Here is a 25,546-nt window from a genome sequence, read left to right on the forward strand (position 1 = left end):
TTTCTATAATAAGAGCTACTTATGTTCAACAAAAATCATCCAGAGCTACCAATACTATTAGTATTATGATAGTGACTACAACAAGTGAGATTACATTAGTGGCCACCATATCCAAGATTACCAGCAGTGGATGCTATGCTCGGGATCATGGAAACTTAGTAGGCAGGGGCTGAGTCATCCTACCACCTGAGGACCCATGAGCCCGGGGACCGACTAGCTATATTATCTCACTTATCCTCCTACTCCCTCACAGAGGAACAAGTGATTAGACACCCCAGAACACAACGCTCCCGACCCTCTCAGGAATTGGGGTCGCAGAACACACCCTTTCGCTCTTACTCCCGTACCAGTCCACAATAAGATATGACATAGACACGAAACAGTTTAAAATATTTATTTTAACTAATGTGCTCTATTATGCAGTATCCATGCCACAACAAGTAGAAAAATGGCTAACACAAATACGATTATCATAGCAAGAAGTCCGTAAATGATAAAAGGTGCTGTCATTATATGCGACAGGGCACCTAAACCCCCTCCCCTCCTAACACAGGTAAATGATTATATATCAGAAGATCTCCGGGTGTTTAGCAGCAGACCCTGTACCCAAGTCCATAGATACAAGATCTACATCACAGGTACTGTCACGCTCCATTCTCTGGAAAGATCCCTCTCCAAGTGTGTGTCAACCACCCGTGTATACATGTATGACCGAAGTACTTGTTCCCAAACAACAGCTGCATCAGCATGTTTTGTCTGTGCTAAGGCCTGAACAGAACAGAATATCAAGGGGCATTGTTGTTCGACCTTGTCTACAGTGTTCAGACTATATCCCAAGAAAGGACTGAATGCACAAACATCAATGTGTTCTGTGTAAAAGTTGCAATGTGTGCGCAAAGCAGAAGGCAGTCTATTACTGGCTCATGATAACTTAGGGAAAAACGACAATGGCCCCATGGACCTCGTGACAAGCTCAATTTGGTCAGGACAGTAGCACAAAATGGCTACAGATGAATCCGTGTTAAGCAGAGCCAAAACGCTTCGGGCAAGTGTCCATGCTAAAAATAACCGACACAATAGGAAAGAGAATAATTGGTACACAAAAATATATCCTATTACAGCGAGTCGTCAGGTCCCAACATAGGATGCCAAATGGTACGCCATCAGCTCCAGCAAGCCATCTGCAGCTTCCAATGTGAAAGGCAAAGTCATCCATTTGAGTAAGTGAAAGGAATAGACATGCTTCTCATATCCAGTAGTTGCCAAGACCGTCCAAGGTGGCCTTGGGTTGACTTCAATAAAACTGAGATCCAAAAATTGATGTGCACTTGCATAGGAAGCCGTTTCAGTGACTGGCACCAACGATGGATTTTACACAAGCTGCATACCCAAAGAACAGTCTTGGTTATGGGACATCAAGGGACCCATCAACAGATCATAATCCAGGATGGTGGGGGATGATGTGGCCAGGAAGATATCAAGGGCCTACAGGAAGGAGCACGAGATGCAGTAAAACACAGATTGCTCACAGATGAAGTAGGCATATCGGAAGGTCAGACAGAAATCTTCATCCAAAGGTTCCTGTGGAATGAAACCAAAGAGCTCATGCATCTGCTCATGGTACAGCTGTAGTTGGTCCTATCTGTGCAGAACCACAGATCATGCCGCCATTCCGGAACAGAAGAAAGAGGAGAACGAGGCCCCAGATCAGGATGAGCAGCAGTGGGAACCCACCGGTCACTCTGAAAAAAATGTAATGTATAAAGGCAGGGATTACTCAGAAAATAGTTTGCAAAGAGGACACAAGTTTAAAAGAAGGTGCCAACCCTGCCGTATCAGAAGCATCAAATATTTGGTGTAGTAATTCCCCAAAATGGAGGTGGAGATTTGTGTTTAGCAATGATTGTATTTCACTGGACGTTCTTGCCACCTGCAATTCAAAGGTCTTGCGTGCTGACATGAGAGCCACTTATTGTTAAAACAATAGTGCTTTGAGTCTGCTTAGCTTATTGAAATCTGTTTTTATGGTTGGAATGGAAGGCCATAGCTAACTATCTCCATTCCCATATGGAGGAGGTAATAGAACATTGTTACAGCAAGTTACTTGCTGGGAAACAGTCACCACGTACGGAATCCCTGCCCGCAAACCGCAGCAGCCTTGATTATTAAGGATGAGCTAACTGCAGTTCGAAATTAATGTGAGAGTGGGAATAATAGCAGGAACATGACCTCCTTTTTAAAAACAAGCCAAATTAGGGGCCGAAACATTACAAGCGCCGTGCAACTTCACTTGTTGGCATACATGGGAATGTCCGAAAGTGGAATCAGACTCTTCTCCTGTGAGAAACTTCTCTTTCAGCCAGTGGACAACAATATGTAAATGGTAAAGACCATAACTCATGTATGTAACTGCTCCCAAGGGGTTCATATCTACCTACGTGAAAGTAAATTGAAACCTAGAGATTTGCAATGATGTTGTTGTTGTAAAAAACGTTATTTCAATCAGTGTGACCATAAAAGCATTTTATACACAATTCATCATCTCATTTGTTAAAAACTAATAAAAGAGAAAAGGTGTGCAAACTTCAAATTACATTGTAACTAATACATAGTGTTGGCTTCATAGATCTAATTTACAGTCTGTCCTGTAATACAGTGTGAAATTATCCATGTATGTAATACATAGGTTCAATATACACTAACAAGATATTTTCCTGCACTTAAAGTAATACTCTGGTCAACTCATGATACTACATATGTTTATATAAAGTGCTTGTATTAGTAAAAAAAACATTATCAGCATAACAGGTTGCATTAAAGTGCTTGTGCGGAATATAATGAGGTTTGCAGAACCTTACTTTTAGAAAAAATAATTCATAAATTGAAAAGTTACTTCAATCTAAGAGGAAAAACTGTTATTAAAGATCATTTAACAACAGTCCTACTTCGGGATCGTCCTAATCACCAAAGATGTGAACCTCGAATGTAATACATTGTTAAAATACTGCTAAAACAGATGTACAATTCATATAAAATGCCATCGTTTAAAAAGCAGAACAGGGTAAATGCAGATTTAGGCACCATCATTCGGGGTGTTTTTAGGAAGACTCTTCGAGTACACCACGTAGAAAATAAAAAGCCTGCCGCAGAGTAATGCTATGGGGAGGCTAGCCTCGTATTTCAGTAACCTAAAGGCCTCTGTGCCTTGCCTAGTTCCCACATTTCTACATATCTGGACCAGCCATCGTTTTCTTGCTTTCTTATAGCCAGCTCAGACAAAGAACACCTGGGATTCCGACTCTTCTGCGCAATTGCAATCGGCAATGATATAACCCTGTATATTAACCATACCGCCGAATGAGTTTCCGCTATAGTGAATAGCAATTGTTTGAGTTTTCCTATATGCAGCATAGTGTATGAAGCGTCTTTTATGGCCATTAAATGTTGTTTTTTCATTAAGTTAAATGGTAAGAATAATGAGCTGGCATTCAGGTAATCCCAGGGGACTCACCTGTTTTTTAGTGTTTGCAGTGCCCACCCAAATTTCATAACTGATCTTAGCTGAGTTTGACCATGGTATAACGTAGATACCTCATTTTGCACAATAACAGACAATACAATATTGTCTGAAGTATTTATGTCTTTCCTTCCATCCTGTTGTAAAGTGCTCTGATATCTCTTGGTATCTTGTTCGCACTATATAAAATTTTATAAATTAAATAATTTTTAATACGAGAGGACAAGGTATTAATACTGTTATCAACAACTGCAAGAACTTTGTCTAGATTGTTCTGCTCTATTTGTCGTAGGAGTAGAGCAGCTTCCATTTGCGACAATTTCCAAAATTCATTGTACGCTGCATTACCAAAACGCTTTGCACGAAGGGGTTTTGGACCTAAAAGAAAATGAGCAAGGTTTATATCTACCAGACAAATGAGATAGATGTTGTTGTACAGAAGACAGCTTGAACTGTTCTAACCATTGTTGACATAATTTACCAACGGAGTATGTGGTGATAATATTGGAGTGTGGGGTCTGAGGGTAGCGTGCATCATGTCTATGAAGTGCAAACCCTGAAGTATTATTCATAAAACATTAGTGCCCGTTGTCCACAAAGCCCACCCAAATTGACTTATCTCTGAAGAATTAAATGAACCATTCTTTAAAATGGAATTTAGTTGCTCCTCTGTATAATTTGTATAATCTTGCCAGTTATCATAAAGCATTAATGAAGGAATAGTGGGAGTATTCAATTCTTTAATTATAGCTAATCCCAGACAAGTGGTTTGTTGGACTGTCATTCAGAAAGATCATTTGGCACGGTATCAGATATGCACGAGACAAGGACTCAGTGCCCTGTACTTGCCAAAACTTGGTGCCCCATACAGACTTTAAGTCAATGTTATCCCTCCAATAGTTGTATCCCTTCTTTGCCATGCTTTCAATAAAGGATGAGGAATAAATTAACTTGGTTTGGGTAAGCATGAATTTTCTTGGGAAATCGGGAATTAATTTGAAATAAAATGAGGTCAGATCTGAGAGATTATAACCGGTAAAGTAAGTGTACTTCCGCTTTTGTGTGGTAGAACTACCCTGAGGTGTAATGGAGCAATATTCCCATTGAGTGTAATTAAAAAGGGGACACTGTCCATTACTTATATGCAAAAAAAGGTGTCCATAATGTTGGTAACAAAACAGCTTGGCATAGTGAGCAGAGTTCAAATATAAATCTTCTGTATCAAAGATAGTATAATATTGTAATTCAGAAAATAACAAATTCACAGCATGGATAACCCAGTCATCTAATTGTAACCCAGGTATAATTACATCACCCATAGAAACACTGAATATATGTGGAATCTGTATGGTTTCCGGAGGACCATATACATCAAATGGTACTTTATCCCTACCAATTCCATCCGTGACTGAGACCGCTGAAATATTAACTAGGGACTGGTGTCTTTTTTCATTTTATGCGAGGATGAAGGGGGCATCATCACTCCGTCAACCAGTACCACAGCACAGCATTCAGGAAGGCATTGGCTATTAATCAAAAGGAGGAAAACTGTCAGAAATCCAATCCATATGAACAGGAAGATAATGGAATATACGATCCAAACATATGTCCAAGAAGGAACTAGATAAGAGCGCTTCAACCAGGAGATAAGAACACATCCTTGCCAGTGGTGGCGATAAAACTGAAAAAGTGAAGAATTGTTTGAAGAAAGTTCTCATGATCAATGTAGTACCCTGAAGAACTCAAATAGCTCAATGGAGGCTGGGCCGCTGGACCCAGTTCAGAGGCTTGCAGTTCTGCAGGACACTTAACAGGTGATTCAGAGTATACGATTTCCATTGCAGAAAGTGAAGAAGGAAAAAACTGATAACCGGTCCACTGAAGACTTGACATCCCCCCTTGGCAACCGGGGAGAATCAGGGGGAACGAGGCTCACTGGGTGTAAAGGAATATCCTGTTGAGGGACATCTCTAGGCATACTATTAAGGATTAGCCACATGGTGTAACCTGACATTTTCAATTGAAACAAAGCGATTCTCTTTGCATCCTGGTAATGGAAGTAAGATAACAATTTGGGTTCCCTGACCCCCAAGCACAGGGACAGGACCACAATACGGGGTACCAAATTCCTTCTTTATCGCCACCTTTTCACAAATAAGCAGTTGGAGCAGTAGGCGAAGTCGTAGAAAAAGCAGATGGAGTATGTAGAAAAGGCGGCGACCCGTGAGAGGGCTGCGCCGGAGGAGTAGAAACCAGCTGAAGAGGAGTGATTGTATTAGAACCTGTTGTCCAACAATAGGAGGTTGTACAACCAAAGGTTGCTGCGGTGCTGTAGCACTTTGCGCATATGGAGGTGGTGAACTCAGTAGATGAGACATTAAACTATCCTTATCAAGTTCTTCTTTTGATCCTCGTCCTTTTTGCGGCAAAACTGGGTAGCATTTGTCTACCACTAGCTTCCTACTTCTAAGCATTTGTTCATTCTCTTGCTCTTCTTCATTATCCCTGAATGCAACAGCGGCTTGCACCATTGACATACCTCTTTTATTTTTCTTTGCTAATTTCATTTCTTTCTGTTTGGCTTCTTTGCGCCATAGGCGAAAGGAGTCAAACATCGCCGGCCGGGCTTTCTTCTTGAAAAGTTTCACCTCTAGATTATCTAAGATCTCTGTGTCAAAGCTACCATATTGAGGCCATTTTAAGACACCATCGTTTCCGGTGTATTGGATCCACACTTCATTATATGTGATAGGGCCTACACCATGCTTCACATAGAGCTCATATGTTGGAGTTCCAATCGGAGGAACCGGACACGAGTCCTCCAATCGGGAGTCCCTACTACAACCAAGACAAAACAAATTTCCAAGTCTGCTAAGACCAGGCATCTTCGCTCTCTAGTCTAGCTTCAAACTTCAAAGGTTTATCGAATACGATAGTCTTGTGAATACACGAGTCCCTCGGCTTTGGCGCTTGCAAGTTCCAAATCAAAGCTATCCCAAGGGATATCAAACTAAGAACCAAACTAAGGACTGGGAGACGCTCCATTTATACTTAACTGAAGTATCGATGATCGATGACGTCACTAGAAGACTCGTCTATCGTTTCGCTCTACCAAGCATCAAGGGTCCAAAACAGGGCGATAGTCAGGGCAGCAGTCCTTCGTAGCCGTCGGGACGCGGGGAACCTCGCTGCAAAGACCTTCGGAACCACGTCGACATGCAGGGGTCGCTGAAGTGGCTGGCCGTCCTCCGGAATTTTCACACGAAGCTCCTCACGAACATCTGGCTTGGACGGATACCGCTTGATACCGCCCGAGTAGGGCGCCAACTGAGGTACCGGGTTTTTATGGACCCGGCGTTGCCAGGGGGAACACCCAAAGACCTCTTGAGTCCTTCCTGTTTCGGACCACAGAAACACAGAGTCTTCTAGGTGATGTCAAGGATCGAGTTTATTGGCTGCAACCAGTAACAGGTATCCTCGAAGTACAACAGCATGAATCGCATGTAGGTTCTCAGGAGACTGCTCGTATTTACAGAACCAGCCTCTTCTTTTTATACACAAAAATAAGCTTCAGGCAAGAATTCCTTGTTTTACAGTTAGTCATATAAATATTTCTACTATAAAGGAAAAGCAGAGTCATGATGACAATCCCACATTTCATTTTGTCCAGTTCGTGATAGATTACCTGGCAAGGCCCAGAACTCCAGAACTTCCATCAGATATCGATGAACCCCCAATAAAATCGGGCACCTCCTCCTTGTAAAACAGATCATAAAGAAGAAACAGAGACAGGTGTGTATGTGATTAGCCATAGCTTGTATGTGATGAACGGTTTATGACATGTTGTGCTTTGATGCTAATCTCGCTCGGCCATTGGGATGGGAACTGCCCAAACAGGTTTGGCTTGAGGCAGTGGAGTCAGCTCGCCCAGGTCACAGAGGAGTCAGCAAAGGTGTACGTGTCCTTTCAGATCAAATTCGGCTTTGGTCATTTTGACTATGTAAGGGCAATCACAAAATGGATGCCGCTCACAAAATGGAACCCGAGGGTTCAAGACAGAAAGTACGATTTCAGGGTGATTGCGTCACTCAATCACGACGCAAATGCATAGGTATAATATCTTAATCATTACCGGTCTGCCGATACCAAAATCGTCATGATACGATGATATTTTTGACACAAGTGTAGAGTTTTGGTACCACACAACAGCAGGGTCCAGAATTTTCAGTACCACACAGTGCGTGTCCTGTATCTAAGGCCCGAGGACAGATGCAGGGGTTTTCATGGCGCCCCAGGGACAGTGCTCTGACATGAGAGAGTACATGCCCTATATTTGAGGACCGGGGTCTTAACGTTTGCCCCGGGGGGGGGGGACGGACAGTGCTCTGATGTGGGGCAGTGTGTGTCCTGAATCTAAGGCCCGAGGACAGAGGCAGGGGTCTTGATGGCGCCCCGGGGAGAGTGCTCTGATATGGGACAGGTCACATTCCATATCTAAGGCCTGAGGGTAGACACAAAACCTTAAGGTGCGCCCCGAGGGCAATGCTCTGATACGGGACAGTGCAGTGGCTGGGAAGGGGGGGTCGGGGGGATGCACCGCGGATCTTATTCAAACCGTTTGCTGCTAACAAGCAGCAGATGGTGTGAGGGCGTCTCCTGCGGGGGCTGAGCAACAGGAGAATAACAAGCTGGAAGTGGGGAGGGGGGAGGTCTCCAGAGGAGGAGGGGGCCCTGGGCAGAGAGAGCCGCTCTCACCCGGTGTGAGGGCACAGAATGCCATGACGAAAAAAGGGGCGGGACTTAAAAAAAGACAGAGAAACGCCCACAAATCGCGTCGTGACGGGGAAAGAGTGATTGACATTTATGGAGCTAGCCAATGGAAGAGAGAGGCGGGACAAAGCTGTAGGATCAAAAGATTTCGCCTGCGCGAGCACTGCTGCACAGTGCTACGGCCAGGCGAAACCTAACAAGCAATGAAGACGATCGAATCATATAAATATCAGGAATACACTCATTTGAGAAACGAGAAACTCTAAGAAGATCTTGAAACTGCTGCCAAGCACCTGAAATGGAAGGGTACTAAATGACCTGACTCATAGCGAGCCCAGCTTCCACGGAGGCCTTCCACGCTCGCATTGATACCAGATTCCACTTAGTGGTATTCAAAATGTTAACTGAAAGAACAGAGCAAGGCCGTGAAGGCCAGGGAAGCTCCACAGCCAGGACTTGACTGTAGCTCAGGTAACCCTGGGAACATTCCCATGACATAACATTCCAAGTGTAGAAGAAAATAGAGAACAGACGATAACATTCATTTTATTCTAATTCTTCTATGTAGTGTGGTGGGTGTCATGAAAACAAAATATCGTAATGGAAAAGGTCGAGGCTTCGTAATGTGAAAGAATGTATTTCCTAAGGATTATTTAAATGCCACCTTTCCTTCATTTTAAAGTGTGTGTCTGCCGTTATTTTATATGCAGTTTAAAATAAACTCTGCCTGTACCTCACATCTGGACACTACCCACACCATTGCATAACCCCTTGCCTGCTGATGACGAGCCCAGTTCGGAGGGGAATTACCCCCGCGGTTAAGGGGTTAAACTAAGACATGACGGACAGGACGGGCTGAGCCAGCCAATAGTTGCGATAATCTTCGAATTGTGACCATGCTGGGGGGATCACAGGGATGCAGACTGACCGAGGTCTGCTCTTAGATGTGGACGATGGGTCCGGATAAAGGGCTTTTATGCACCTTATCCCAGCAACCTACGCTCAGGATTTTGCAGGAGTTTCTTGATCTCCAAGCTTTAGCCTCAAGGGGATCAATATGTTTTGCAGTCAGGGTGACATCCTGGCATATTGTTAGACCTTTCATTCTTAGGGTGATCTTCCCCCAAACGTTTCGCCTGCTACCTTCTCTTTTTGCTGATTCTTTTTATTGTCTTTAGGACTCTGAGCACTTTACCAGAGCTAAAGTGCATGTGATTCTCTCCTAAACATGGTAACATTGGTGTATACACAATTGGCATATTTATTTTACTTTTAAGTCCCTTGTAAAGTGGTATATCATATACCCAGGGCCTGAAAATTAAATGCTACTAGTGGGCGTGCAGCACTGATTGTACCACACAAGTAGCCTTTCAAACCTGCCTCAGGGCTGCCATTGCAGGGCCTTTAACACTACTTGCCACTCCTTCAACTGCCCTTTCATTAAACGTAGGTCACCCCTAAGGTAGGTCCTAGGTAGCCCATAGGGTAGGGTGCTGTGCAGGTAAAAGGTAGGACGTGTGGAAAACAGAATTGTTCTTCTTCCACCATACAATGTGTAGCATGTAAATCAAGAGAGGCCAGGGAGTGTCGCTTTAGTAGATTAGATGACATCGTTCGTTGAGTGGCAACTATTGAAGTGAGTTTCAAAGACTGGGATACTGCAGTAATTAATAATCAATGCTAGTGATCCCTGTCACTAGGGACCATGTTGCGCTGATTACAAGTATCTTTTTTTTCCCTCTGTTATTTTTTTGCATTTTCTCGTTTACACCCCTGGGTGCCCGCTCTGTATTTGGGTGTCGTCCGCATGTGTTCTGTGTATTATGAAAGGTGGAAGGCGCGATTAATAACCTTTAATCTTCCCTCGCAGCACATAGACGTAACCCGGGTTTCCGGTAAATTACATTAACATTGATAGATTTCCAAGTATCCTCAATTTCTTTTAGTGCTGTTTCCTCTTGTTATTTTCTGAGCTTTTTACTGCAACTCGACACTTTGCCCGAGCATAGAGGCATGAGCGCAGACGGAAGCTGGGCAATGCTGGCACCAGGCAATGCTAGCACCAGGCAATGCTGGCACCGGGCAATGCTGGCACCAGGCAATAGGCAATACTGGCACCAGGCAATAGGCAATCCTGGCAATAGGCAATCTTGGCACCGGGCAATGCTGGCACCGGGCAATAGGCAATGCTGGCACCAGGCAATGCTGGGACCAGGTAATGCTGGCACCAGGCAATAGGCAATGCTGGCACCAGGCAATGCTGGCACCGGGCAATAGGCAATGCTGGCACCAGGCGGCAATAGGCAATGCTATCACCAGGCAATGCTGGCACCAGGCAATAGGCAATGCTGGCACCAGGCAATGCTGGCACCAGGCAATAGGCAATGCTGGCACCAGGCAATGCTGGCACCAGGCAATGCTGGCATCTGCCTCGACTGACCTCTTGTAACTACCACTCTCTGACGCACACCTGTTGCACTTCCAATGTGTGTCTTGCTTGTCACACGAACGGGAATTTAGGGGAAGATTGCCAGAATCCCCTCTTCAGCCCTCACTCCTCTGAAAAGAAAAAATAGCAGTGCCGGGCTGTACAGGTCGCAGGTCAAAGTTCATTTGCAGAGGCCGCCGCACCCCCCCACCCCCGAAGGGGGTGGGGGGAGGCTCAAGGGCCGGCGCCATAATCCACGCCGAGCCCCAGTGGAAGAACCGGTTCTGGGCGCCCAGAAGTGGCAGGAAGGCTCAACACCTCTCAGGGGAACATCCTGTTGGCACCAAGGAACCCCCAGCCAATAGGGGGAGACAGCATGGTACAAACCCCCCAATGGGGGGGCAGCTGCATGGAGCGGACGAGCAGAAGGGGGGATATAAGCCACCGCTCCCCTCAGATAGCTCCTAATTTTCGTGGAGCGGGGGAAGCGGCGCACCTGAATTTTGGGACCCACCCACACCTAGAAACCAGCAGTTGTCGCAGTGCTGGACAGCAACACAAGCATTGGCGGAAATTGTTACAACGGATGGCTAAGGAGACACACCAACAGGGCGGTGTGTAGAAGTAGGCCACTCATTTTGGGATGCCGCACGGCAGGGTGAGGTGGCCTGGCCAAGGAGGGGAGTAGCGAACGGAGACGGCGCTCGCGGCCCAGACCCGGCCGGACGGCAGGGCACAAAAAAGGTAGCGAGTTGGGCCTAACTCCTTGGAGAAGCTACCCCTCCCTACACGCAAAGGGCGTGGGTGACCAGCCAAATGGTGGTCCCAGAGGTAACACGAAAAAGAGGACTACCAAGGACTAACAAAAGAACTGGTTTGGTAGGCGTGCCATCTACGAACTGAATGTACCACGATATGATCTGCACAATATGATGATGACATGTATGATTTATGACCCGGATATGATTTATGACAATGATGATGACATGTATGATTTATGACCCAGATAAGATTTATGACTATGGTGATGGCATGTATGATTTATGACCCAGATATGATGTATGACATGTTTATGACCCAGATATGATTTATGGGATATTGTGTTGCCATGTATATGACCCAGATATGATTTATGATCCCAATAAAACTGCGGCCAACAACCACCACAACAACTACGACCTTGTTGGCTAAGTGTATTGGGATAACAGGGGTATTGTATTGGTCTCGGGGTAGATACTTTCCACGGTATGGGGGAGTGCGGGGGTTATTGTTTTCCTTCAGACACTCGGCAATCCGGAGGTACTTCGCTGTCTGGGTAAAGAATGAACCCACTTTGGTATGTTTTGTGTGCACTAGATTGGCTCTTGTTTAAGGTGACGGCAGCAGGTCAAAAGCCCTCGGTACATAAGAGCTTAAGTGGCAGTGACCCGCAGCCGGGTGTCAGCACCTTCATATTCAAATACACACGCCTGTGTGCCGCAGCACTGCTTTTACTTTCATTTATTACACTTATAAACATCACTGTCTTTTGCAAATTGAAAGACAATAGTTTGAAAACACAGTATTCCTTTACATGCATGTGTTGTAATTTAGGACTATGCCATGAAAACACATCGTTTTTTGCATGGAGGGGTCGTCTCTTAGCTAGATTTAAACTTGAATCAGCAATATATGCTACTAAGGGAAAAAGAAGGAAACTACTTGGCATAAAAATTTGGACACCAATTCAAAAATGGACTGATGGAGTAACGTCTTAATGAACCTTTTTGATTTTGTTATTGTATTCTGTATTTCTTATGAATATATGTTTATAATATGCATTTGAATATTATGATAAAAGAAGGATATGTTATAATCTGTATAATCTTGCAACTCAAATATCAATAAAAAAAAAAAAAGAAAACACATCAATAGGGTATTTTGTTGTTGTTTTTCGTTCCTTTGTGCATTGGTATTGCAGCGCGCTTTACTTCATCAAGAAAGGACAGCTAGCAGCGCAGGATTCCCTTGCAGCTTTCTCAAAAGGACAGGTATTGGTGCAAAATGATGTTAGTCCGACCGTTCCACTACTTCTTGGTTTTAAAAAAGCGTCCCGGGACTGCCGGAATAGCCCTGCTTTAAAAGGACAACTTTTTTTCTGCCTGTGTGGTGCACCGTGCACGTTGAGGAAGGTCTCTGCAGTGCCCCCGACCTCCTCCCCTTCCCCTCTGTGTCTAGGGGCCTGCAGAGTGACACTGAAAGGGCCCTCAGGGCTGTCTCTGATGGCCCTGCTGCTGCCCTGAGCCCGTGATTGACACCTCACTTTGTGAGGACTCTGCCTGCCTGCCCCCACTGTGACCAATACAATGGGCAGCGCACCAGGATACTTTGGTGTCACGCAGACTGACGGACACCACCTGGGAAAGAAGAAAAGGGTTTTACTGAGGACTTTGTGACTTGCTGTAAATCAGCCAGCCAGAACTGAAAAGCTCACCCGGCCCCACCAGCCTCTCTGTGCCTGCGGTCTATTATTATTTTTTTTTTCAGGATAACAGTGGTATGATGCATGTTATTGTGCGCGTGCTACCGCAGCACTTAGCACACATACACAGTTGGAAAAACAAAATAGCCAGCTCCTGTCCTGTCCTGTATAACAGAGGGTATAAACCCCGGCATGTTTATACACAGGGGCTTTCTAAAAACATATTGCGTGGCTTATATTTCTGTTAGTAATAAAAGGACCCCCACTCCGAAGTTGTGGCGTAATGATCAGAGCTGCCAAATTTGGAGCTAAAGAAGCACATTTGAGTCTTAGCGTGCTCTTCACATCCTGTGTTTCTGGGAAAATGATTAATTTAGGCCCTTTTCCCCTCTCCTTCCATCCCTTTTGCCATGTGTTTTAAATACTAGGTCACACACTTTCCAAAGCGCATATACAACTAGTGCACCAATACTTTAATATGTTGTTTGAAATGCTACAACATATTTTCAGCGTTACGCATATTTTTTTAGGTCTCGTAGCGAAAACAGCTCGTAAGCGCTGTGTCTCGCTAGAAATCTTTTGTTGCTGACTCTGCTTCCCAGGAGACAGCATCTGGCCGCGCGCATCTCGCAGAAGGCGATCGGCGCAGGCCACGCGTGCGCAAACGCGCTCGCCGTGTCTGTCTCCTGGGAAGCGCATACATACACAGGCACACTTCCCCCTTCACGCATGCGCACACACAGACACACACACACACACACGAGCGCACATACACGCACGCACACATACAGAGACCCCCGTCACACGCACACACACACACGTTCGCACACACAAGCGCACCGCCCCCCGTCCCACTTACCGCCAGTCCGGTATTCTGTAGGCTCCGCGGGGCTCCGCCCGAGGGAGAGCCCCGCGTCACTGTGAATTATGTCCGCCTTCCAGCGCGTGGAAGATCCGGGGCCAATGGACTCCGAGAACGAGGCTGACGTCACAGCACCCCTCCCCGCCCCCTCCGACGACGCCGCCGCCGGACGACGCAGACTGCCGACGCCGCCATGATGGTGCCCTGTCCGCTCTTGCTCGGCGCGCTCCATGCTGCAGGTTGTGCTCATTCATTTTTAATGGCGTTGCACGTTAAGAATGAACTTGTCTTCTAGGCAGCGGCGCGCGCATGAAGATGTCTTCTGTTGCCGAGAATAATTAAAAAGGCACAACGCCTCTGGGGCCTGTCAGCGTCTCAACGTTTAGGGAACAAAGGAGAATTAAATTGTGTGTTTAGTACGGGCGGGAGGTATCGGCGTGAAGCAGGCAGAGCCTTCAGTGTATTCACGTGTCAGCTGCCGTGCACTGCAGGCAGCTCCCCCCCCGCACCGGGATGCACAGGCAGCGCGCGCCGGGTCCTTGGGAGAGTACAGGCCAATACTACTGCCTGGCTGGGCTGAAGAATGTCCAGGGGGGGAGAGGTGGGCTCGACCCAATCCCAAGGCGCGCGTTGCATTGTAATGCTTTTTTTTCTGTCCTTTGCTCTTTTGGTCTCCGGCAGGCCCCCTCGCCCCCACCCTTGCACTCCTTCCCAAAAGCCTCCACATAGGAGATCTCTGCAGCATTCTCAGCAGTCCTGGGGGCCTGGCCTTCTCGCACTCGGCCCGCAGCGCAGACATACTGTCAGCTCGAAGGGCACCTGGAGAGCCCTGTTATGTTTTCGCGGCTTCATTTAAACTTGTGTTGTTTTTTGGGTGGTATTAAGTGCTGGGAGGGGTCTGGCGGAGGCCAGCGATGGCAAGTGACGGGATGGAAAGGGTTGGGGTACTACTGTCGGCCCTGGTGCTTCAAGGTAAATAGCCCCTTTAACTGCTGCTGGGGTAGAAAATGCAGACATTTTCAGGGTTTGGTGAGGCCCTCAGTGCTTGGTGCCCCGGTGCTGCTGCACCGATGGTAGCTAGGTACATGTGATGGGCAATGATGCGCAGTCGGGGGCAGCAGCGACACTGCAAGGGCTACAACAAGTTGGCAGGTGGGGAAAAACAGCAACGAAGGCTGACAGGAAGCCACGACAGAGGTGCCTGGGCGGAAAGAGTCGCCAAGGGTTCATGCGGCGATCCCCTCGCTTATGAGCAGACAAAGGCAGTCAGGCGACTTTCCGCGAGCTGCGTGCGCTGCCCACAAGTCTTACGGATGGAGACACCTTGGCAGCGCTGGTAAAAGACGAGGAGACGGGTTTGACGTCTCTGAACGGGCAAGGGAGGCTGGCGATGGGAAGCAGAAAGAGCTCTCTGGCGGCGGCAGAGAGAGTCAGAACGAGACAGCGAAGAGAGATGGAATAATAGCCTTTGAGGGATTAGGAAAGTGAAGGGTGGCACTGCTTCAGAGTTGAGATTTTTGTTCCATCCTGAGGACGAGGGCAAAAACGGACATCTGGTGTGGTGACGCGTCTCCTTCATTCTCGGTACATGTTGCTGATTTGCTCTTTCCTTTCGGGACAGCAACCTACCAGGCGCGTCACCTTTCATGCTCACACACGCGTGGTGCCATCCTGCCTAGGATCTGAGCCATGACCGAACTAGGGTGTACATGGCTTTGGGAGTCTTCTGAAGCTTGGGAGGGGTTTGGGGCATACATACGACCTCCAAAATGTAAGGTTCCTTCAGCCTAGCAGTAGGTGGAATCTGAGCATTTTAAAAATGTTTTTGCTCAGATGTGAGCCTTGATTGCTTTTCCACTTCCTTCCTCGCACATAGGGTGTATTTTTTTAGGAGTAAGCGGTGCCCTTCCCTGCTTTAAAAGAAATAAATAAATAACGGCTTATGTCTACTGATCGTGTCACCAATTCCCATCCTTGCCCTTCTTGGCATCATTTTACTTGTTCAGCACCGTCTGTGCCTGGTACATGTTACCATATAGAACAGATTTTCTGATTAACACGCTTTTTTGATGCATACTCATAGCATCCTTCTGCTCCTATGGTTAGGCTGGTGCAGTCTAACTGCTTATATATTTTACTTCTTACAGCTTGTGTGCCTGTCTCTTACATACCCTCACCCATCAAACTGCCCGTCGCAATTTCCCCATAACGTGATAACTGCACATCGGTTGTCATCATGCATGACATGGAAGTACTTGTTGTTCTTACCTATCCTTCTTTTGCCTCACCCTTTCTTTTTTATCTATCTCCCTCACTTACTTTTATGTATTTGTTCACCCCCTCTGTGTTTTCCCGTTGTTCTCTTGTAATTTAAAAAAAATTGTAATGTATGTTTCCTTCCCTGTACATGCCAGCGCACCTCCCAGGCCTCTCTGTCATGGCATCCCCTAACAGTGTTATTTATAAGCTTTTTGTCTGCAGAGCTGCAGACAAAAACGCCCATGAACAACTAGCCAATGTTTTATTGGTACCTAAATCTCCTGCCACGTGGGCAGAGGGCCAGTCCTCGACACTTTAGCTGCTTAAGTGGGGGGGGGTCGCTGCTCTTCAGGCACATACACATATTCGTTCTAATGCATCAAGTTAGTTCTGTGGGGCCTTTGCTGTAATTAGGAGTACTTTGCTGCTCTTTCAGGATAAACAAGCATTTGCAATGCAATAGGTCTCGCATTTGCAAGAGTTTAGTTTAACCTATTGGCATTTGGCATTGTAATTGACAATGCCGTTTTTTTTTTTTTTTTTTTTTGAAAACCTTTATTTTCCGTAAACATAGTACACAGCGTCAGCCTACAACCACTGCGGGCCGGCCGCTATGACAATATACAATCATCCCGAGGTACCTTGCATTGCAGCAGATATAAACAAGAACACAACGAAGGATTTGCAAGGAGCCCAAGGAAAAGGATAACGAGGGTTTCATTTTATAATTTTGACGGATCGTCCTAAAGTCAGACAGGGTAGCTGAGTGGGCGAACCACACGAAGGATGTTCAACAGTGATTCATCTCTATGAAAATACTGGCGTAAATCATTCACAGTAAGGATATACAATCACAGAGGTAGATGTCGCCCCAAATAGCGCCCGCCCATTCAATATATAAATCAGGAATTACATCTAGCTTGCCTACGGTAAGAAAGGATATAAAAGGGACCATCATATAGCAGAAATAAAGGATCCAATGACGTATAAAAAAGGCAGTCATTACATGTCAAGATTCGTAACAGGATATGCGCCCTCAATCGATAGTGGAAAAAAGGGAAGGAAGAGCAAGTTCTGTAATCATTCAATGACTATGCATGAAAATCAGTATCTACATCATAGTATCAATGAACCAAATGTTAAGGACGTGGACGCAAAACACAGAGAGAATAGACGTTTCCTAAAGAACCAAACCCAACCTCCCGTCTGACCCAAGATACATAGGAAGAAAAAGAGAAATAAGAATAAAGGTAAAAAGAAGGCCATAGAAACGAAAAGAGAAAAGAATAAAGCCCCACCCCCCCACCCTGCACGTCGAAGAGGCTATGGCCCACCCCCCCCTACTAAATTGCCTGTCGCCCCAAGAGTACCCACATAAGGGAAAGACGGGGGGAAGACAACCCCCGGAGAAGAGAGAAAACCGGAGGAGGGCCAGAGAAAAAACAAATAAGCTATCAATGAATTCGCACCTCGGCCGCCCCTCCCCTGGCCCCACCAGGACCCCGCACCAACGTTCATCTCCCCAGCTGTCCGATGCAAACACCAGCCTTGTCCACAGCAGAACCGGGAGAGAAAGAGAAAGCAGCTTCAGCCTTGTCCCTGGCGTTCCAGCAAGTCAATAACGTCTAGTCGAGCAGCAGCCATCTTGGATGAGAGTCGCAACTGTAAAAACCATGACCGGGCATGACACCATCCACAGTGGTTTGTCCAACGCGAAGCCAAACTGAGCAGAGCTACCCAGTAACGGTAGAAACACGGCAGCCATATCCCAAAGTTGACCGACCAGGGCCATAGCAGCAACCCCATGATGAGACAAAGGGATCCACTGAGGGGCCATAGAGTAAACCCTATACGTGGCGACCAAAAAGATGCCTCCTGCCGATAAATAGGGTCGAGAGTCCGCAAATTCTCCACATCTTGAACGGATAGCGCAGCGGCCACTAGTTCCTGGGCATCCAGTGTCGTGACATACATCTGGGTGGATTGGCCGCCTCCGTCGGGCTCAGGATAGGGCAAGGCGCACAGAGCTTGATGAGCAGCACCGCCGAGCAGTATTGTATCTAGTCGGCCCTCTAGGTCCTGGGCTTGGAAGCGCATGGACGATCGCAGGTTGTTCAGAGCGCCCAGGACAGCAGCAATCCCAGGCGGGTCACCTACATCAGTTTCATGCACCCGGAGGGCGCCGCCATATTGTCGTCTTCGAAAATGTCCACCGGTGCCCATCGCCATTACAAAGCGCCAGAGGTAGATCAACGAAGCAACGCAGCCACGAGATCAAACAACAGCGAATCTGTCTCTGAACACCAAGACCCGGCCACAATGTTGCATGCGCCTCGATGAGGTATCCGATCAGTCCTCCGGGGTCGGCCGTTACAATTATCGGGCGCCCGGTGAAGAAGGCACCCACCGAAGCGCTGGAGGACAATATGGCTCCCAGTGTCAGCCACAGGGCAATTTGGAGGTACAAGAAGGATTCGGCAACAATTGCAATGTAGCAAGCGTAGTGGCGCGCAGGGCCGGGTGATACAATGTAGCCAGAAAAGAGTTGCTACAGTTGCACGCCAGTCGCCCGTTCCTCCGCTGCAAGCATCCGCAGTCGTCGAGTTCTAGAACAGCAGTCTCCGGGAACAAAGACCCGGTCTCCAGCGGGCAGCGCTGGAACGAGGGTAGGGACGAATCGATAGTTCCACCGCAGGATATTCAGCGGGAAGCACACCATCGGAATCAGGATCGCCACCCGGGTCCGAAACGCCGACGTTTTTTCAGGATTGAAAGCAGGATGAGCGGCGTTTCGGAAGGAAAGCGGGCGGGTCGGCGGAGCCGAGGAGTCAGGCGGCCATCATGGTTGCGGGCTAGGCTCCTCCCCCCGACAATGCCGTTTATTTATGTTTTAAAAACCAACACATAAATAAAAGGCAGTGCCATTTACAATGGCAATGGCTCAAACTCTAACAACTGCGAGACCTATTGCATTGCAAATGCCTGTTTCCTTCAGTTGTGCAATCGAGTGCCATAAAAGGTGTTTCCCAAATATAGTTTGTTCATTTTGAAATAGCTCGCCTTGTTTTTTAATATCGCATATTTGTGTTATTTTAAAACATGAACATATTAATATTAACATGGTGTGCATCGCAGGGAGGACACAGGTATTCCGGAAACTGTGAAGCTGTGCATCAGGTTGATTTTTGCCATTAATAATAATTGCCTGAGCCCGGAGCAGTTAGTACAGAAAAACTGTTGGTGAAATAAAACAACCAGCCTCTGTCCTGTATGGCAGGGGGTTCACACCCAGGCGTGCTTGTACGTAGGGACCTTTCTACAAACCTGTTGTGTGGCGGATATTTTGATTTTTATAGAAGTACCCCCCACCCCCAGGTTGTGGCGTAATAACTGCAGCTGCCAAATTTGGAGCTTAAGAATCAGGTTTCGGTTTTATTAAGCCTAATATCCTGCAGTTCTGGGCAAATCACAAAATTCTCAATACCTACTAAAAATTAAATAAATGACGTTTCTGGGCAAATTAGTTAATCCTCTGTGCCTACAAAAATTAAATGGGAATGCCCTTGTTAGTGCTTATGTAAAACACTTCCAGTTTAGCAATACAAAACTGCAAAAAAAAAAAAAACTTACATCAAAAATACTGATCTGCTGCACAGTTAAGGTTTTCTATTCTCAGACTAAGGACGAAAATGGAAAGGCAGATACGGACCTGTCTCGGCTCACCAAACTGCCCAAAAAATAAAAGTTACACCAAAAATAGTTAACTGCTGCACAGTTAAAAAAAATGTCTATTGTCAGATCATCAGACCACCATACCCGCCACAGCGCTACTGGCCTTTGCATATTGAGCTATTATGCTCTGATCCGGATCCAGTCGACAATCACGCTGGACGCGGCTACACCGATATATCTTCTAATCACTTCATACCGCCTCAAGACCCGCCGACCTGCCTATTCCTGCACGCTAATGTGATAAAAGGCATGGTATAAATAATGAAAGTATAAGACAACAATGATAACATTTCTTGTCCTGATGATGATGCCCCTTATGTAACTAAGACATCGAAACGTCGTCGACCAAAAAACCCCTTATGCAATATGACATTGAAATATTGTGAAATGCAATGGTGTGGTTATAAGAATTCGCGCACCCACCTGTTCCATGAGGTCCAGTGTCTGACCCTCTTGTGTGCACCAGGGGTCCCCTCTGTGCCCAGCCTGGTCACCCCCCCCCCCCCAGGTGCACCAACCTGTTCCATGAGGCCCAGTGTCTGACCCTCTTGTGTGCACCAGGGGTCCCCTCTGTGCCCAGCCTGGTCACCCCCTCCCCCCCAGGTGCACCCACCTGTTTCATGAGGTCCAGTGTCTGATCCTCTTGTGTGCACCGGGTATCCCCTCTGTCTCCAGCCTGGTCCCCTAAGCTGTGCCCGGTGCACCCACCTGATCCGTGCAGCCCAGTGTCTGACCCACATGTTTGCACTGGGGGCCCCCTCTGTCTCCAGCCTGCCCCCCCCCCCCCCAGGTGCACCCACCTGTTCCATGAGGTCCAGTGTCTGACCCTCTTGTGTGCACCGGGGGTCCCCTCTGTGCCCAGCCTGGTCACCCCCCTCCCCCCCAGGTGCACCCACCTGTTCCATGAGGTCCAGTGTCTGACCCTCTTGTGTGTACCGGGGGTCCCCTCTGTGCCCAGCCTGGTCACCCCCCTCCCCCCCAGGTGCACCCACCTGTTCCATGGGTTTTGGATTTTGAATACAATGACAATAGCTCTAACTTTTGCAAATGCGAGACCGTTGCATTGTAAATGTTTTTTTAATGCGCTATTCCAAGCACTGGTTCAGAGGCCGCTTTGATCCTAGCCTGGTCCCCTAAGCTGTGCCCGGTGCACCCACCTGATCCGTGCAGCCCAGTGTCCGACCCGCATGTCTGCACCGGGGGCCCCCTCTGTCTCCAGCCTGGCCACCCCCCCCCCCCCCCCGGTGCACCCACCTGTTCCATGAGGTCCAGTGTCTGACCCTCTTGTGTGCACCGGGGGTCCCCTCTGTCTCCAGCCTGGTCCCCTAAACTGTGCCCGGTGCACCCACCTGATCCGTGCAGCCCAGTGTCTGACCCGCATGTTTGCACCGGGGGCCCCCTCTGTCTCCAGCCTGGTCACCCCCTCCCCCGCCCCCAGGTGCACCCACCTGTTCCATGAGGTCCAGTGTCTGACCCTCTTGTGTGCAACGGGGGTCCCCTCTGTGCCCAGCCTGGTCACCCCCCCTCCCCCCCAGGTGCACCCACCTGTTCCATGAGGTCCAGTGTCTGACCCTCTTGTGTGCACCGGGGGTCCCCTCTGTGCCCAGCCTGGTCACCCCCCTCCCCCCCCGGTGCACCCACCTGTTCCATGAGGTCCAGTGTCTGACCCTCTTGTGTGCACCGGGGGCCCCCTCTGTGCCCAGCCTGGTCACCCCCTCCCCCCCAGGTGCACCCACCTGTTCCATGGGTTTTGGATTTTGAATACAATGACAATAGCTCTAACTTTTGCAAATGCGAGACCGTTGCATTGTAAATGTTTTTTTTAATGCGCTATTCCAAGCACTGGTTCAGAGGCCCCTTTGATCCTAGCCTGGTCCCCTAAGCTGTGCCCGGTGCACCCACCTGATCCGTGCAGCCCAGTGTCTGACCCGCATGTTTGCACCGGGGGCCCCCTCTGTCTCCAGCCTGGCCGCCCTCCCCCCCTCCCCCCCCCCCCCAGGTGCACCCACCTGTTCCATGAGGTCCAGTGTCTGACCCTCTTGTGTGCACCGGGGGTCCCCTCTGTCTCCTGCCTGGTCCCCTAAGCTGTGCCCGGTGCACCCACCTGATCCGTGCAGCCCAGTGTCTGACCCGCATGTTTGCACCGGGGGCCCCCTCTGTCTCCAGCCTGTCCACCCCCCCCCCCCCAGGTGCACCCACCTGTTCCATGAGGTCCAGTGTCTGACCCTCTTGTGTGCACCGGGGGTCCCCTCTGTGTCCAGCCTGGTCCCCTAAGCTGTGCCCGGTGCACCCACCTGATCCGTGCAGCCCAGTGTCTGACCCGCATGTTTGCACCGGGGGCCCCCTCTGTCTCCAGCCGGTTCCTCCTAAGGTGCACCCACCTATTCCATGAGGTCCAGTGTCTGACCCTCTTGTGTGCACCAGGGGTCCCCTCTGTGCCCAGCCTGGTCACCCCCCCCCCTCCCCCCTGGTGCACCAACCTGTTCCATGAGGTCCAGTGTCTGACCCTCTTGTGTGTACCAGGGGTCCCCTCTGTGCCCAGCCTGGTCACCCCCTCCCCCCCAGGTGCCCCCTCCTGTTCCATGAGGTCCAGTGTCTGACCCCTTGTGTGCACCCGGTATCCCCTCTGTCTCCAGCCTGGTCCCCTAAGCTGTGCCCGGTGCACCCACCTGATCCGTGCAGCCCAGTGTCTGACCCGCATGTTTGCACCGGGGGCCCCCTCTGTCTCCAGCCTGGTCACCCCCCCCCCAGGTGCACCCACCTGTTCCATGAGGTCCAGTGTCTGACCCTCTTGTGTGCACCGGGGGTCCCCTCTGTGCCCAGCCTGGTCACCCCCCTCTCCCCCCCAGGTGTACCCACCTGTTCCATGAGGTCCAGTGTCTGACCGTCTTGTGTGCACCGGGGGTCCCCTCTGTGCCCAGCCTGGTCACCCCCCTCCCCCCCAGGTGCACCCACCTGTTCCATGAGGTCCAGTGTCTGACCCTCTTGTGTGCACCGGGGGTCCCCTCTGTGCCCAGCCTGGTCACCCCCCTCCCCCCCAGGTGCACCCACCTGTTCCATGAGGTCCAGTGTCTGACCCTCTTGTGTGCACCGGGGGTCCCCTCTGTCTCCAGCCTGGTCACCCCCCCACCAAGATGCACCCACCTGTTCCATGAGGTCCAGTGTCTGACCCTCTTGTGTGCACCGGGGGCCCCTCTGTCTCCAGCCTGGTCACCCCCCCCAGGTGCACCGACCTGTTCCATGAGGTCCAGTGTCTGACCCTCTTGTGTGCACCAGGGGTCCCCTCTGTGCCCAGCCTGGTCACCCTCCCTCCCCCCTGGTGCACCAACCTGTTCCATGAGGTCCAGTGTCTGACCCTCTTGTGTGCACCAGGGGTCCCCTCTGTGCCCAGCCTGGTCACCCCCTCCCCCCCAGGTGCCCCCACCTGTTCCATGAGGTCCAGTGTCTGACCCTCTTGTGTGCACCGGGTATCCCCTCTGTCTCCAGCCTGGTCCCCTAAGCTGTGCCCGGTGCACCCACCTGATCCGTGCAGCCCAGTGTCTGACCCGCATGTTTGCACCGGGGGCCCCCTCTGTCTCAAGCCTGGCCACCCCCCCCCCCAGGTGCACCCACCTGTTCCATGAGGTCCAGTGTCTGACCCTCTTGTGTGCACCGGGGGTCCCCTCTATGCCCAGCCTGGTCACCCCCCTCTCCCCCCCAGGTGTACCCACCTGTTCCATGAGGTCCAGTGTCTGACCGTCTTGTGTGCACCGGGGTCCCCTCTGTGCCCAGCCTGGTCACCTCCCTCCCCCCCAGGTGCACCCACCTGTTCCATGAGGTCCAGTGTCTGAGCCTCTTGTGTGCACCGGGGGTCCCCTCTGTGCCCAGCCTGGTCACCCCCCCAGGTGCACCCACCTGTTCCATGAGGTCCAGTGTCTGACCCTCTTGTGTGCACCGGGGGTCCCCTCTGTCTCCAGCCTGGTCACCCCCCCCCCACCAAGATGCACCCACCTGTTCCATGAGGTCCAGTGTCTGACCCTCTTGTGTGCACCAGGGGGCCCCCTCTGTCTCCAGCCTGGTCACCCCCCCCCCCCAGGTGCACCGACCTGTTCCATGAGGTCCAGTGTCTGACCCTCTTGTGTGCACCAGGGGTCCCCTCTGTGCCCAGCCTGGTCACCCCCTCCCCCCCAGGTGCACCCACCTGTTCCATGAGGTCCAGTGTCTGACCCTCTTGTGTGCACCGGGGGCCCCCTCTGTCTCCAGCCTGGTCACCCCCACAGGTGCACCCACCTGTTCCATGAGGTCCAGTGTCTGACCCTCTTGTGTGCACCAGGGGGCCCCCTCTGTCTCCAGCCTGGTCACCCCCCCCCCCCAGGTGCACCCACCTGTTCCATGAGGTCCAGTGTCTGACCCTCTTGTGTGCACCGGGGGCCCCCTCTGTCTCCAGCCTGGTCACCCTCCCCCCCCCTTAGGTGCACCCACCTGTTCCATGAGGTCCAGTGTCTGACCCTCTTGTGTGCACCGGGGGTTCCCTCTGTGCCCAGCCTGGTCACCCCCCCCAGGTGCACCCACCTGTTCCATGAGGTACAGTGTCTGACCCGCATGTTTGCACCGGGGGCCCCCTCTGTCTCCAGCCTGGCAACCCCCCCCCCCCAGGTGCACCCACCTGATCCGTGCAGCCCAGTGTCTGACCCTCTTGTGTGCACCAGGGGTCCCCTCTGTGCCCAGCCTGGTAACCCCCCTCGCCCCCAGGTGCACCCACCTGTTCCATGAGGTCCAGTGTGTGCACCGGGGGCCCCCTCTGTCTCCAGCCTGGTCCCCTAAGGTGTGCCCGGTGCACCCACCTGATCCGTGCAGTCCAGTGATTGACCTGCATGTGTGCACGGGGGGGGGGGGGGTCCCCTCTGTGCCCAGCCTGGTCCCACAGCGTGGTGCCCTGTTCTTAACCCCTCACCCTGAGCCTGCCCTCTCTTGTGCCAGTCGGAGCCCGCTCCTGCCCCATGGCCGCCCCCTCGCCTCCAGCGCCGGGCCGCAGTGGGGGTTCATCCCGGGCTGACCCTCTTTGAGACAAGTCGAGGCTCTGATTGGACGTGTCTGCGGCGCGCCCCCCTCTGCTCTTCAGTTTCCATGAACGAGTCCGTTTCCCAGAAACCACGCGCACCCCCCTCCCCCCCCCCCCCCAGCCCAGGGGCCAGGGTTGAGGCTTCAGTGCGCCTGCGTGGGCCCAGCACTTCAGGACAAGAACAGATGTGCAGAGCAGAGGCAGCTGTGCAGGGCCCCACTCCCGTGAACTCTGCTGAGGCAATGTCTGGGGTCCGAGAGGGAGGGGCCCCTGCTCACCCAAAGGGCCCCTGCTCACCCTGGGAGGACCGGGCCCCTCTCACCCAAAGGGCCCCAGCCCACCCTGAAAGGAACGGGCCCCTGCTCACCCATAGGGCCCCTGATCACCCTGGAAGGAACGGGCCCCTGCTCACACAAAGGGCTACAGCCCACCCTTGAAGGAACGGGCCCCTGCTCACCCATAGGGCCCCTGCCCAC

The 25,546-nt window shown here is 50.2% G+C and overlaps 1 long non-coding RNA gene across 1 annotated transcript; it reads right to left on the reverse strand.

Annotated features, from left to right (window-relative positions):
• Positions 1-379: 379 nt before the first annotated feature.
• On the reverse strand, positions 380-25,019 carry LOC147718174 (uncharacterized). Its single transcript, XR_015295563.1, has 2 exons — positions 24,853-25,019; positions 380-1,742 (listed from the first exon to the last, which is right to left on the reverse strand). It is a non-coding gene; the product is annotated as an uncharacterized LOC147718174 (long non-coding RNA).
• Between the last annotated feature and the right edge of the window lie 527 nt (positions 25,020-25,546).

This window comes from Lissotriton vulgaris, chromosome 4_2 (assembly GCF_964263255.1).
Source record: "Lissotriton vulgaris chromosome 4_2, aLisVul1.2, whole genome shotgun sequence".
NCBI lineage: Eukaryota > Metazoa > Chordata > Amphibia > Caudata > Salamandridae > Lissotriton > Lissotriton vulgaris.